Here is a 16,961-nt window from a genome sequence, read left to right as displayed (position 1 = left end):
GGGGGGTAATCAGAAGGGGGAATGCAGCATGAGAGACTGTGGACTCTGAGAAACAAACTGAGGGCTTCAGAGGGGAGGGGGTGGGGGAATGGGATAGATTGGTGATGGGTAGTAGGAGGGCACGTATTGCATGGTGCACTGGGTGTTATACGCAACTAATGAATCATCGAACTTTTCATGAGAAACCAGAGATGTACTGTATGGTGACTAACATAATATAATAAAAAAAATTAAAAAAAAAAAAAAAAGCAAAAGAGGATCCCCACTGGGGCATCACTTTAAGAGGCCATATGCACATGCAATTTCCGTTCTTCATAAAGAAACTCACCCTGATTATAAGTGAACACCATTTCTGCTTTGGAAACATTTCAGCAAACCTGAAAATTAATTTCCCATCTCCGAAAGATATATCATCTAAAATAAAATATTTCTGGGTTCGCTTAAGAAACATTCTGCCTGAAGCCTAAATAAATGTAGGAGGAAAAAGAGATTTGGCCAAGATGACATTTTAGAATTATTTCTAGACCCTTGAGTCTGTGTTCTTACAATTTTTTGAAATCTAAAATAACATTAAATCAACCATTGAGCTATGGAGAGATGCACTTATTTATTAACTTACTTGTATTATATATTTGCTCAATTATTAAATATTTATTGGTCTCTATTGTATATATTAAGTATATAAGAAGAAAAACCTAACAAATACACTTTTTTTTACATTTTCATTTTTTTACATTTTACATTTTACATTTTTACATTTTACATTTTTTACATTTTTTTACATTTTACATTTACATTTATATTTTACATTTCATTTCATTTACATTTACATTTTTTTACATTTTTACATTTTTTACATTTTCTACATTTACATTACTGTAGTTGACATTGTGACAATAAATCAAGTTACCTACAGACTTTTTAACTGTTTAGTACAAATAAAAATGAAGTTAATCAGGAACAAAAAAAAAGGAAAAAAAAAGGAAAAACAACGTGACATACATGAATCGGGTCCAGAATTTTCACTGCTGCTTTTTGGCTATTTTTCTTATTCAACACTTTAAAAACATTCCAGTAAGTTCCTTTGCCAATCGTTTCAGTGATTTCCCACATATCAGAAGGATCAGGAAAGTTATCACAGATGATTGTTTTTCCAGTTAATGGAAGCATCTCACAAGTTTAAATCACTGCAGAGAGAAAGCACAGTTTCAGCTACATTTGATTGGGGATATTAAATGGCACACATAAACTCACATTTCACTGATATGATGGAAAATATACAGCAGTAACCAAATGTACTCAGAATTATAGAAAATTTTAATTTCAATTCTTTTTGCAAACAGATTAATATGAGTTTAATAATGCTTTGTAAACAGGGCTTTATTTCTATGTTTAATATAGTCCGATATTAATTGCTCTTCATTCTTTTCACATTAAAATAAGAGGCACATATTTAAATCACTTTGATATACTGCTTTATACTCAGATATTAATACAATGAATCAAATAATTTAAATTAACCTTAAAGATGATAAAATTCAATGTAGTCAAGGCAAATCCCACACTTTGAGGTGATTCTGTCTTATATCACTCCTCTATGTAAAACCCAATGATGGGTCCCCTCATATTGCTTTTATGATGAAATTTAACACAAACTACCAGGTCCTTTAAAGTATGGCCCTTGCTTAATGTCCTAGCCTCATGTCTCAACTCTTCTTCTTCCAGACACTACAAACCAGTCACCGGGATCCTTTAAAGTCTTTTTTTTCTTGCTTAAGGATCTTAGTAGACATGAATCTCCCCTATTTTCTGCCTGTGGTTTCTTTATTAAATTCTAACACCTTCTTATCTTTCAGATCTTGGCTTAGATGTCATTTCCTCTGAATGTGACCACTCTCCATCCCACTTCGGTTGCATGCCCCACCCCGGTACTTGCATAGCACTCTACCCATGTTTATCGGATCTTATGATATGCCCAACACCTGGCACAGTGTTGAAATAATTAAGAGAATACAGCCAATGAGGTCACATGACTTTTAAAAGGTGGTGTTGTATGTAACCTGAAATAAGATCCCAGGTTTCTTGACTTCCCAGTAGTGTTTTTAACTTTCTATATTCTCCCTCTATTACATTCAACCATTTGTATATAACCACAAACCTCCCCCCCCCCACACACACACCACACACACACAAAGAAAGTAAAAGAAAGAGCTCCCAGAACTTCGGGTGGCCCTTATATTTTTCTCAATTATCTGTGCAAAACCTCACAATCTTCAATGTTAAAAAGTTGCATGCAGTTGTGCATGCATACACACAGAACACATCTATTAATAAATAGGTATTAATACTACAATAATAATATTAGTCCATGAAATTCATTGGTCTAACCACAATTTTCAATCTCAGTCACACCACTGATCCACTGAGTCCTCACTTTCTTTATAGCCATCAAGCATGTTCAGTCATCATTCCTTCTCCATTTGCTTCTTCCTCAGCATAAATTCTACAGCTTGAGTTATGACTTCCTAGCAAACACCCTCAACATACTCTTGTCCTCTTTCTCCACCATCAATCTCCCAGGATGAAAAAAACCAAGTCTGTTAAACCCTACATGTCTTCACACCTGTGCCTGTAGCTAGAGAAAAACCATACAACCATATTGACTGGTTTCACTTCAAATTCAGAATAACAAACCTACAAGCAGACCCTCGACACTGCCTAGAAGTCCTACTGTGCTTCCCTGGTTTGTCTATTCCTTTCTCATTATTTCACGGTGATCCCTCTCCTCACATTTTTCTGTCCTCAATTGTTCTTCTTTGCTCTCTATCCCCGCCCACAACACTTCCCAACTGATGTCCTTACTTAATAATTAATTGAAAAGATAAAAGCAACAGTAAACGCCTTAAAACTACAAACTTCTCATCCTGAAAACTACAAACCAATATGCATCAAACATGAGTTCATTCTCATTATCCATCATCGATTTTTGCTGTTTGGCCTCAATTAGTCTGTTTCTTCAGTTCCTTCTCAGCCTTCAGATTTTGGCTCAAACATCGCTTTCTCAGAAAGGACTTTCTTGACCAACCTTCGTAAAGTTACCTATCCCCACATATTTTATTTTTCCTTTAGAACGTAAGCTAAAAAGAGTATAGACTTTATTTTTACTACTGTATCTGCAATTCCCAGAACAATGCCTAGCACATGGTAGGCAATTAGTAAATCTGGCAAAATGGGCAAATGTTTACCTGTTAATTCTGACAACACAGACCTTAGCTATCTTGTCCACATCCAAATCTAATAATGCCTAACTCTGTGCCTGGCATATAGTAGATGTTAAATATACAGCTGTTGAATAAATTAATCAATATGGTTCTTCAAAAGAAGTTTTTAAAGGAGGGAGAAAAAAAGGATTAGGGAGAGCTGAAAAAAATTTGAAAATCTAAACAAAATAAGGATCATGTTCTGATTCATTGTACTTAAGGGCACATCATCTCATAAATGGCTATGAATGCCTGCTAAAAATTACATCGCTACATAAAAACACACTTATGAATATGTCTTAGAACACTTAATCTTTATGAAATTTGTGCCTTTGATCCAAAATGCAATGGAATAAGTAGGAGGTAATCAGTAATAATCATCCACTTTAGTGATTGCACAATCAGTGACAAGATAACTACTTCTTACATCTATGTACTTGAGTCATGCAAATAAGTATTTATGCCAACCATCTAATGTAAAAGTTAGACCAAAAGACCAAATTAAATCTTGTTAAATGCCTGCAATAAATGTTTTTAACCGCAAGAAACACTCATTATATGGAATACTGCTTTTCAAGTGGTAATGTTAGTGAATACAATTTTAATTTCTGCTACATTAATAATATTACGAAGTAACTATTGGTATTTAAATATACAGGCATAAGAATGACTGAACACCTAATGTGTGCAGAGTATTTTAGAGTCTTGGGGATACAAAGATAGGCAACTCATGGATAGATATATGTAAGTAATATTATGAAAAGTGGCAGATAATAGAAACAAGCCTAAAGTGCTATAGCAGCCCAGGTGAAGAAGCAATTAATTCTGAAGTGATCATGAAAAGATACAGAAAATAAGCAGTGTTGTAACTGGACATTGAACATGAACAGAAGTTTGTCCAAAACATAATTTCCTCTTTAACAATTCTCAGTAAGATAAATATTTAAAGCAGTGCATTGTTATATTATAAAAAATTATAAAACAATAATCACAGAATAACAAAAGCACAGGTATTTTGGAAACAGAGTACACCTAGTCAAATCTCATTTAAAACAAACAAAACTTCCAACAAGTAGGTAAAATGAAGTCTGAAATGACTTTCTCAAAATTAAACGTTAAAGAAGTCAAAACCTTAAAATAGGAGCAAGTCTTCTGAATCCTAAGCTATACTTTTTCCAGTACTGATAGATTATTATTTAAGAATAAAACAAAATGTCAGTTAATAAACAACTAATTATTTAATGATTATAGTAGGTTGCATTCTACATGGCAATGAATGTTCATATTTTTTTCTAGTCCTTTAGCACTCAGAGAATAAAAAAATAATTCTCTAGTTTATGAAATGAAAACTAACTTCTTAATTATATAATCATATGGGCTAAATAAATAAATCAGATGGGCTTAATTATATGATCATATGGGCTAAATCATTGGTATATATACTTACTATATTTTGACATATGTATTTACCATAATTCCAAAAAGGTACTTCCATTTTAAAAGCTACATTTTAAAAATGAAGAATCATCTTTTTTAATTCATTTATTATATATTGAACCACTGAGGGTGTTTTTGGTCACAACAGAAAAAAGACCATATTACAATGAAAAAAGTATCTTACTTCAGGATCTTATCACTCATCAACACTTATTCTGACTGCTTTTGTAAACCTCACCTTCATTCTTCTTTACTAAAATAACCAAACTACCCTCATGCTCATTCTAAAACACAGCAGGACTGATCTCCCATTGGGCTGTGTCTTCCCTCTGCCTGGAATGCTCTTTCTCCAGATATCCGTATTGCTTACTCCCTCACTTCCTTTAATTCTTGCATCAGCCATCACCTCCTCCATAAGTCCTATCCTAACCATCCTGTTTAAAATGCCGCCTTGCCCTCTTCCATTCTACCCTACCTCCAAACTCTTGGTCCCCCTTTCCCTGCTCTATTTTCATAACAGTTTTTACCTCCTTTCACGCTATATCACTTCCTGTTTATTATGTTTTACTTATTGTTTTTCTATACTACTAGAACGTAAGCCCATGAGCACTGAAATTTTATCCAGGTTGTTCACTGATCTATCCCAAAGACTTTAAACCCATGACTGGCACAGAGGAAGTTCTCAGTAAGTATTTGTTGAATACTGGATAGAGATGAATAAACACAGTAGCTAGAAAAATTTCAGATGATTTTACCAATGAATTCAATCAAATATTTAAGAAAGAAAGAATGTCATCTCATGCAATCGTTTTTCAGGGACTAGAGATAGAGGGAACACCTGAAAGTACCTACAAAGAGATAGAAATTATTAAAAAAAAAAAAAAAAAAAAAAAACAAACAGAAATCCCAGATATGAAAATTAAAATACTTGAATTGAAAAAAATACCCTAGAGGAGTTTAATAACAGACTTGAACAGGCAGAAGAAACCAGCAAACTTAAAGCCAAGTCATTTGAAATTATCAAGTCTGAGGAGCAAAAAGAAAAAAGAATGTAGAAAAATGAACAGAGCCTAAGGGACTTCTGACCATCAAGGGGACCAATATAAGCAGAGAAAGAAAAGGAGAGGGAGAGGGGAGGGGGAGAAGGATGAAGAGGAAGAAGAAAAAGGAGAAGGAGAATGAGGCAAGGAGATTATTTGAAAAAATAATGACTAAAAACATCATAAATTTAAGGAAAAGACAGGGATGTACAAATCCATGTAGATGGATCTACAAATCCAAGAGGCCCAACAAACTGCAAGGATAAATCCAAAGAAACCCACACTGAGACACATTATTATGAAGCTATCAAAAGACAAAGACAAAGAAGGAATCTTAAAGGCAACAACAGAAAAGCAACTCATCATTTACAAGATTTCCCAGCAGAAACCTTGTAACTCAGAAGGCAGTGGGACAATATAGTTAATGTGCTGAAAGAAAAACTCGTCGACTGAGAATTTTATATGCGGCAAAACTGTCCTTCGAATACGAGAAAGAAATTAACATTTCCCCAAATAAATAAAAGCTGAGGGAGTTCATTACCACTAGATCTGTCCTACAAGAACTGCTAAAGAGAGTCCTTCAGGTTGAAATAAAAGATGCTGGACATTATATAATGATAAAAGGATTAACTCACCGAGAAGATATAACAATTATAAATATATATGCATAAAACATCAAAGCTCCAAAATATATAAAATAAACATTGATGTAATTGAAGAAGAAATAAATAGCTCTACAATAATAGCAGAAAACTTCAATAGCCTGCCTTCCGCAACAGATAAACAATGAAACAGAGATCAGTAAGGAAATATAGGACCTGAACAACACTGTAGACCAATCTGATCTAACAGACACATACAGAATGCTCTATCTAACAATAGCAGAATACACATTTTTCTCAAGTGTAAATGGAACATTCTTCAAGATAAACCATATGTTAGGCCACAGAACAAGTCTTAATAAAATTTAAAAGACTGAAAACATACAAAATACCTTTCTCAGTCAGAACATAATGCAACTAGAAATCAACAGCTAAAAGAAGATGGAAAATCCACATATATGTGGAAATTAACAACACACTATTAAACAATGAATGAGTCCTACAAGAAATCACAAGGAAAATTAGAAAATCTCTTGAAGCAAATGAGACTACAATACAGCAAAACTTAAGGGATACAACAAAAGCAGTGCTAAGAGGCAAATTTATACGTATAAAAGTCAATGTTAAAAAAGAAGAAAAATCTAAAATCCTAATTATACCCTAAAACTAGAATTAGAGGAAGAGGAACAAATTAAACCCAAAAGTAATAAAAAGAAATAATAAATATTAGAGCAGCGATAAATAAAATAGAAAAGAGAAAAACAATAGAAAAAAATCAACAAAACCAAGAGTTTGTTCTTCAAGAGATAAACAAAATTGACAAACCTTTAGTTAGACTAAGAAAAAAAAAATGGAGAAGACACAAATAAGTAAAACCAGAAATGAAAGAGGGGGCATTACTGATTTCATAAAAATAGAAAGGAATGAACTAGGACAATCACATGCCCACACAATGGATAAACTAGATGAAGTGGACAAATTCCTAAAAACACACAAGCTACCAAGACTGAATCATGAAAAAATTTAAAATCTGAATAGGCCTATAACTAGTGAGGAAATTGAATCAGTAATCAAAAACCTCTCAATAACAAAAGAAGCCCAGGACCACATAGATTTACTGGTTAATTCTACTAAACATTAAAGAAAAATTAACACCTTAAAGAAAAATTAACACCTTAAACTCTTAACAAGCAAGGACTAAGAATCCTTAAACTCTTCCAAAAAATATAAGAGGAGTGACCAGTGCCTAACTCATTCTATGAGTCCAGCTTTACCCTGATACGAAAGCCAGGCAAAGACACTACAAGAAAAGAAAACTGCAGACCAATATGCCAATAAACACTGATACAAAAATCTTCAAATAAAATACCACCACTCTGAATTCAATAGCATATTCAAAGGGTCTCAACAGCATATTCAAAGGATCATATACAATGACCAACTGGATTTATTCCTGGACTTCAAATCAATCAGTGAAAATCAACCAATGAATACATGTCATTAACAAATGAAGAGTAAAGAAATGATCATTTAAATTGATGCAGAAATGCATTTGATAAAATTTAACACTCGTTTAAGATTTAAAAAAAAAAATCGAACTAAGAATAGAAGAAAACTCCCTGGACATAATAAAGGCCATCTATGAAAAACCCATCACTAACATCACACTCATTGGTGAAAGACTAAAAGCCTTTCCTCCAAGAACGGAACAGGCAAGGAGGCCTACTTTTGCCTTTTCTATTCAATACAGTACCAGAAGTCCTCGCCAGAGCAAGCAGTCAAGAAAAAGAAAAAACATCCATGGATAAAGAAGATGTAGTATATATATAAAATGGAATATTAGTCGGCCATCAAAAAAATGGAATCTTGCCATTTGCAACAATGTGGATGGAACTAGAAGGTATCAGGCTAAGCAAAATAAGTCAATCAGAGAAAGACAACCATCACATGATTTCACTCATATGTGGAATTTAAAAAACAAAACAGAGGAGCATAGAGGAAGGGAGGGAAAAATAAAACAAGACGAAATCAGAGAGGGAGACAAACGAAAAGAGACACTTAACTATAGGAAACAAACTGAAGGTTGCTGCAGGGGAGAGCAGCGGGGGGACGGGGTAACTGGGTGATGGGCATTAAGATGGGCATGTGATGTAATGAGCACTGGGTGTTATAAAAGACAGATGAATTACTGAACTCTAACTCTGAAACTAATAATACCCTATATGTTAATTAATTGAATGTAAATAAAATTAAACTAAAAAAAGAATAAAGCCTTCCCATATCAAAAGTGAAAAAAAAAAGACATCCAAATTGGAAGAGAAGATTAAAATTATCTCTATTTCTCTATTCACAGATGACTTGATCTTGTATGTAAAGAACCCTAAAGAAGCCACAAAAAGACTGTTAGAACTAATCAATGAATTCAGAAAGGTTTCGGGGTACAAAATCAGTTTCATTTCTATACACTAACAATGAATCTGAGAAGGAAATTCAGAAAACAATTCTATTTACAATAGCACCAAAAAGAATAAAATACTTAGGAATAAATTTAAGCAAGGCAGCAAGAGACTTGTACAGTGAAAACTATAAAACACTGCTGAAAGATCTTAAACAAGACACAAAGAAAGGTAGAGACATCCTGTGTTCACATATTGGAAGACCTGATATTGTTAAGATGTCAATACTACCCCAAACAATTTACAGATGCATTCCCTATCAAAATCCCAAAAAGAAATAGAAAAAAAATCCATCCTAAAATTCATATGGAATCTCAAAGAATCTTAACCCAAACAATACTAAAAAGAAGGATAAAGTTGGAGGTCACACTTCCTGATTTCAAAACTTACTTCAAAGTTACAATAATCAAAACAATGTGATACTGGCATAAAGACAGACATACAGAACAAAAGAATAAATTAGAGAGCCCCAAAATAAAACTTCACATATACTATGTTCAAATAATTTTCAATGATTTTCAACAAGACTGCCAAGACCATTAAGTAGGGAAAGAACAATCTTTCCAACAACTGGTGCTGAGAAAACTCGATAACCATGTGTAAAAGAATGAAGTTGAATCCTTATGTTACACCATATACAAAAAATTAACCCCCTGCATCAGGCTCCCAGATCAGAGGGGAGTCTGCTTGGGACTCTGTCTCTTTCCGTCTGCCCCTCCCCCCCATGATCACTCTCTCTCAAAAAAATAAATAAACCTTTAAAAAAAAAAGAAAGAATGAAAAAATTAACCCCAGATGTATCAAAGACTTAAACATAAGAGCTAAAACTATAGAACTTAGAAGAAAACATAGGGGGAAAAGCTTCATAACAGTGGATGTGGCAATGACTTCTTGGATATGACACTAAAACACAGGCAACAGAAAAAAAATAGATAAACTGGATTTCATAAAAACTCTTGTGAATCAAAGGACACTATCAACAGAGTGAAAAGACAACCTGCAGAATTAGAAGAAAATATTTGCAAGTCATGTATCTTATAAAGGGTTAACCAGAATGTAAAATGAACTCCTACAGGACAACAACAAAATAACTCAATTTAAAATATGGGCAAAGGACTTGAATAGATACTTGTCCAAAAAGATATACAAATGGCCAATAAGCAAATGAAATGATGCTCATCACCACTAATCATTAGGAAAATGCAAACCAAAACCATAATGAGATACTACTTCACACCCATTAGGACGGCTATTATCAAAAACACAGAAAACAACTGTTGTTGAGGTTGGGAGAAATTGGAACTCTTGTGCCTTGCTGGCGGGAATGTAAATTAGCGTAGCTGCTGCAGAAAATGGGATAGTGGCTCCTCAGAAAAACACAGAATTAACAACAATTCTACTTTTGGGTATATATTCAACAGAACTGAAAGCAGGTTCTCAAAGAGATATATGTATATCCGGGTAGAGTTTCAGTTTAAGAAGATAAAAAAGTTCTGGAGATGGATGGTGGTGATAATAGTTCAACAATAGGAAGGGACTTAATCTCACCAAACTGCACATTTAAAAATGATTAAAAGTATAAATTGTATGTAATGCGCATTTTGACACAATAAAAATGTTACTCGGGAGGTAGTAGAGGGAAACAAAGTAATGAAAAAGAGGAAAGCCTAACTGAAAGATATGGAAAGGAGAATGGAACGGTCCACTTGCCCTCAGACTCACGCATAACCTTCCATGTCCTGAGTCTGGAGAGCTCATATCTCAAAACCGTATTTCCCACCCTACTTGTTCCCTTGGCTTCCTCCTCTGCTAAATTCTGTCCGTGAGAGTCTCAGGCAGGAGACTGGATGGGAGGAGGAGGGGATACCAGGATATTTCTCCTCTGCTGTGTCTGGGTTTTATGATGTCTCCATCAGCGGCTATGTCTCTATGGTCCCTGTTTCTGTAAGGCAGAACCTGCTACAGCTCGAGGGGACCTCAGCTTCTGGGATCTGGTAAGACTGTCTCCTTATTGCAAGCCTACAGCCCAAGCAGTGACAAGAGTTTTTTGCTATTGCTAAACATAAACGGCCTCACTATGCCCTGTTTGGCATTCAGATGTCCCAAAACATTTCTAACTAGTTTTTCACATGTCTTAGTCTGTTCAGGCTGCAATAACAAAAACACCATAAGCTCGGTGGCTTTTAAACAACAAATACTTATGTCTCCCAGTTCTAGAGCTGGGACGTCCAATGTCACGTGCTAGCAAATCCAATGTCTGGTGAGGACCCACTTTCTAGACAGCTGTGTTTTCGCAATAACCTCTCGTGGCGGAGAAGCTGAGCTAGATTTCTGGGGTCTCTTTTATAAGGACATTAATCTTACTCGTGAGGCTCCTCATAACCTAATCACCTCCAAAGACCCTACCTCCCAACACCCTGGTGGTCAGGATTTCAACATAGGAATTTTGGAAGGACACAAACATTCAGACCAGAGCACCATCTGAAATTCCCTGTTGAAGCATCCAGTATTAACTGTTTTCTAGACTGACTCAGTCCAACACACATCCATTTGAGAAGGAAAGAATAGACAGAATGGAGAAAAAGCAACAGGTAATGGCTGAGAGTTTCCCCAAAGAGGTGAAAGGTGTGAACACTCAAATTTAGGAAGCTCAAGTAGGGTAGATAAAAAGAAATCCACAGTTAGATACACACCACAGTAAAACCATGGAACCCCAAAGACAAAGAAAAGCTCTTAAAACCAATCAACTAGAAAACATATATTACATGTAGAGGAAAACAATTAGAATGACTGCTGATATTTCTTTTTGTTAAGATTTATCGTTTAGGGAGAGAGAGGGAGAGCCGGGGGAGGGGCAGAGGGAAAGGGAGAGAGAGGGAGAGCCGGGGGAGGGGCAGAGGGAAAGGGGAGAAGCAGACTCCCTGCTGAGTGGGGAGCGCCACGTGGGGCTCCATCCCAGGACCCTGAGATCATGATCTGGGCAGAAATCAAGAGTCAGACACTCAACCAACTGAGCCACCCAGGTGTCCCTTGACTGCTGATATTTCAATAGAAAGCAGTAGTACGTTATATTTAAAAAAAAAAAATATATATATATATATATATATATTCAAATGAAAGACCATAATTGTTAATCTAAACAAAAGTATCCACAAAAGTATCTTTCAAGATCAAAGGCAAGATAAAGACAAATACATATATATTCAAATGAAAGAAAATAATTGTTAATCTAAACAAAAGTATCCACAAAAATATCTTTCAAGATCAAAGGCAAGATAAAGACATTTTTCACCAAAAAAGAATGTGTGTTTAACAATAATGACCCCTGAGAAAGAGCACATTTATCGGATACCTTTCAAGAACAGTAATGATTCACAAGAAAGGTCTAAATTGCCAAAAACAGCAAAGCAACTGTTATGCACGTGTATAAATCTAAACCAGCACTGACTGCAAGACACAAGAATAGATAATAATGAATGATACTAATAATGAAATGAATAATAATGAATAAAATGAATAATAATGAAAAGTGCAGTAATAGGATTTCAGTGTTCCTAAATTCCTTATATGGTTAAAGAGGCAGTTAGAAATAATAACTTCAGACTTTTAAGATAAATATACATGTTAAATATATTAAACACGAGAACCTCAAAGTACCATTATATACAGAAAGTAGCAGGTGGCTTTCCTCAAAGCCAAGCAATATTGTAATACCCCAACTCTTACTTTTAAAAACATTCATCATATATTTTTGCAGAACATATTGGAGGATCCTTCCCTCAATGTGCCCACCTCTGCTAAGCTGTTTCAACTTCGCCACGAAAAGTTTAAGTTAGATTCAAAAGGAGTTCCTGCCTACAACGGAAGAGACATACTGGAAGGTCAACAGGTCGGCTACCTAAGTTATCCCTCTCCACCCGGCAGCCAGAATGATCGCGACACAGAAAATCAGATCACATTAGTTTCCTGCTAACGAGCCTTCAAAATCCATATTCTTACTGCGTGCTCCAGACCCTGAACGATCTGGCTCTTTCTGACACCCCTAACTAAACTCGCCCGAAGTTTTTCGTCACCACTCCCTGTGTCTTCAGCCTCCACTGGTGCCTGACAGGTGTTGGAACACCATAGACTCTTGTCTGCTGCAGGATGCCCTGTTGTCTTGGCCCAGCTGCCTCCCCAAACCCTCTGCATGGCTGGCTTGACCTTCTCTCTCACACACACCATGAGGATCTCATACAATTACTACACCCACAAATGAACTACCCCTGCTCTTATCTTATTGTATAGATTATCCTCTTGGCATGACTGTGAAAGTAATAAAGGCTCCCTGTTAAAAGAAGCCCACTAAAAAGTGTGTTTGCCATAGAAAAAACTTCCCAGAGACACCAGGTGAATCCCCACACAAGTTTTGGGTATCTCCTTTCTCACAGAACTTTAAAACACACTCATAGAAATCTCTGGTCTAGCTTAACTGCAGACCAGATGAACTGGACACATATCCCTTTTCAGCTTTCCAATAACATAGGTAATAAAGTATGGCCTAAAAAAGACCTTGTCTAGTTATATGTATGGTCTGTTTTGAATGACCCGTAATCAACGTTTTGTTCCCTTCAATTTGCTTAAAGATGCTCTGTAGAGAAGGAGAACAAGGACTACTGATGTACTTCCATACATGCATTCTTCCTACCACTCATTTTCTTAGTTTGTAATTATGGGGATAAAAGTACTCGCTTAAAATAAATGCTGAAACCGAAAGAAAGGCTATCATTTCCTAGCATAACCTAAGATACCACTATAAACTCCTTGGCTTTAAATGTGTTGGCTTAATACCAAAGTTTAAAGTGGGAAAGGCACATCTATGTGGTTTTAATCATTCTTCAACAAACAAAGGATCGTTTATAAAACTATTGGTCGTAAAAACAATTAACACCCAACAAATGAAATCTTTCTCATAACACATCCCATGGACACACGTTTTCACACACCGAAACATTAATGTGGGAGGTTATAAAATTGAAATTCTCATGGAAAGCGAATCCTTTACTTTTATTTCCTAGCCAGAAAATGTGTTTTTCAGACTGCTTCCAACATCGACTAATACCTGTAAAAAAAAAAAAAGAAAATGTTTGAATACCAGTTTTAAAACCCCTCCGAAATATTTCAGAAGTAGGTCACGCTTTCATGATTGATATGACTCTTAGCCATGGAAAATCCTAAAGTTTTCAGTGGACTTATAAATAATATTTTTTAATTGGTCTTTAAGAACACCTGCATTAAAATTTTAAAAGATTCTCCAAAAGTTTCTCGATAGGTGTTTACATCACCGACTGTCACTAAGACAACAGGTTGATTTCAAAGCAAAACTAGGGCCTTTCCTGGCTAACTGGCAAAATGCTCTTCTCCTTTCATTATCCTAAATGAGCTAGACGCTTCCGATCACATTTCAATACAGTTCCAAGTGAAAGACCTTTGTTAGCTTACAAATGAGGCAGCTTCCCTAAAATTCAATGTTATAAACAGAAGTTGATTTTCTAAACTAGTCCACAAATTTACTTCTCTTAAACCTGGTGCTTGAGGCAAAACATAGTTTGGGCTATTTTTGTTAATACAAAGAAACACACGAAATCATGTAATAGCAAACTTTGGGAATGTATCTTCACGTCTGGCTCCTGTTAACTCTATTATCTGTTTAATATGTTTCTTTTTAATAAAACACTCCTGGTTTCAAAACCCATTCTTTTGCTGCTAGGTGATAATACACTGTTACTACATAGAAAGCTATCAGTTTACATTTGTTTAGGGAAGGCATGTGTAACTAAAGAGAAAGACCATTTAACATTTCCATGGAGTTTCAAGAGCTTTGGAGCATAAGGACACTGCATCTAAGCCTCCTTTTACTTCAAAACTTATAGTCCCGAAATTTTTTGATAGTTAATAAGTGTCACAACTGTTAACAATATGTTTTTCAACCATAACAAGGGGAGATTTTTTGATATACAAAGAGAAAACATAAAAAGGAAAACAGGAGAGGTTGAAGATCAAAAAAGAGGAAAGGAAAGATATGTATATATAAATTAATAAAACCCCACCTGTCTGACATGAAAAGAAAGAGCGGAGAGGAGGAAGGACAACTCTAGCTACCAAATTATCTCTGTTTGAGTTCAGAGCAAGGCTTGTGGTGGAAAGAGATAAAAAATTCTCACCAGGGATGGTATCAGAATTCTAACCTCTAATTTATTTATTTATTTATTTTAAAAGATTTTATTTATTTATTTGACAGAGAGAGACAGCCAGCGAGAGAGGGAACACAAACAGGGGGAGCGGGAGAGGAAGTAGCAGGCTCCCAGCAGAGGAGCCTGATGTGGGGCTCGATCCCAGAACGCCAGAACGGTGGGATCACGCCCTGAGCCAAAGGTAGACGCTTAACGACTGAGCCACCCAGGTGCCCCGTAGCCTTTAATTAAAAAAAAAAAAAAAAAAAAAGGCAAAGCAGTTGATTTGTTTTGCTTCTAAAATAAGTGTGGGGGCGCCTGGGTGGCACAGCGGCTAAGCGCCTGCCTTCGGCTCAGGGCGTGATCCTGGCGTTCCGGGATCGAGCCCCACATCAGGCTCCTCCGCTATGAGCCTGCTTCTTCCTCTCCCACTCCCTCTGCTTGTGTTCCCTCTCTCGCTGGCTGTCTCTATCTCTGTCAAATAAATAAAATCTTAAAAAAAAAATTATAAAAAAAATAAAAAAATAAAATAAGTGTGACAGTGGAAACTAACTGCTATTTGATTGTAAGTATAGCGATAGCTGCAGTGAGCACAAAGTTCCTTAGATGAATGGACTCGGGGGAAGAGAGAGCAGAGAGGGCAGCATCAGACGGGGGTCACCACGCTGGCCATCCACCAGTGACAGTTCCGGGACTGCCCTTCGCATTAGTGAGTACCCACCAGACCCAGTGGTGACTACCAGGGTTCACAGCAATTTCTTAGAGAAGAGGTGGAGAAAACATTTTAAGTATATACACATATGTATCTGTATAGAATACATATATGTATTTTTATATATATACAAAATAAAAATATATCCATCTGGGGGCACTTGGCTGGCTCAGCCAGTAGAGCGTGCAACTCTTGATCTCGAGGTTGTGAGTTTGAGCCCCATGTTGGGTGTAGCCCCACAATGGGTAAAGAGATTACTTAAAATTAAAATGAAGTCTTTAAAAAGATATATATTCGTCTAAAGTACTGTCAAAATATCGAATTCAGTACTATTTATTTCATGCCCTTGGCAATAAACAATTCGCAGGAAGAACTATGAATAAATAAAAATGCAAAGAAAGAAGGGCGAAGAAAGATCCAATGAACCTTAACTACTGGTCTCCTCTGGATGGAGACAACGCATTGATTAACTTTTACTAAGACTGCTCTTGGCTGATGACTTCTATGGTCAGCCACTGTTCTAAGGCCTTTCACCTAAGCCATCTTCTTTAATTTCTCGACCACATGATCAGGGCACGTGGCTGGAAGGCAGCAGCCTGAGCGTGGTGGCAGCTGGAGACAAGCAGGAAACAGGACCACCGAGGTCCCGCCAGACGGAGCGTGACGCTGGGTGAGTATTTACGGCCATGTACATAGTTCCCCAGGGTGTTGGGGTCGGGAGGACGCGGGTGCAACCAGAACAAGGGGCCAGCGCAGGCCTCCTTGGGGAAATGTCTTTTAAGTTGAGGCTGGAAAAAAGGTTACTGAGAAGACACCGTTCTTACTTGTAATTGCCTTAACTTCCAGATTTAGTTGGAATCTACACTTCTACAGGCACACGCAAATTGGCCGTTTGGACTTGCCTCCAAGAATGTTTCTAGCTAAATGTAAAGAAGTTGTTGCTTTTTCATGAAGTAGGCAGGCCCATTACGGTTAAGAAACATAAAAATGTTTGGACAAGCACCCACTGGGAAGAATAAATTATCAAAAATAACTAGTAACATGTTAATATATGAAAGTATTTTGGCAACCATGTTTCACTGGACGTCAAAATCTACTATAAGAAAGAGGCAGCTATGTTTTACACATACTCTCTAACAACAAAAATCATATAAGGTGGACCTCAACTAAGAGCAAAGGTTCTTCCTCCAGAAAGACTCCTTGGCATGCTTTTTCTCTTAAGGATAAAGATCAATCAACAAT

At 36.2% G+C, this 16,961-nt stretch overlaps 1 long non-coding RNA gene across 9 annotated transcripts in view; it reads right to left on the bottom strand.

Annotated features, from left to right (window-relative positions):
- Nucleotides 1-781: 781 nt before the first annotated feature.
- Nucleotides 782-16,961, bottom strand: part of LOC121101159 — a 49,799-nt gene continuing 33,619 nt past the window's right edge. For all 9 annotated transcript variants that reach the window (XR_005833102.1, XR_005833103.1, XR_005833099.1 and 6 more), the window contains 2 exons: nt 13,781-13,896; nt 782-1,187 (listed from right to left, as the gene is read on the bottom strand). This is a non-coding gene — a long non-coding RNA (uncharacterized LOC121101159). The remainder of the gene's footprint in view (nt 1,188-13,780; nt 13,897-16,961) is intronic.

This window comes from Ursus maritimus, unplaced genomic scaffold, assembly GCF_017311325.1.
Source record: "Ursus maritimus isolate PB19 unplaced genomic scaffold, ASM1731132v1 scaffold_64, whole genome shotgun sequence".
NCBI classification, from domain to species: Eukaryota; Metazoa; Chordata; class Mammalia; order Carnivora; family Ursidae; genus Ursus; species Ursus maritimus.
Note: the sequence above shows the minus strand (reverse complement) of the source record. Positions and strands in the feature narration are given on the sequence as shown.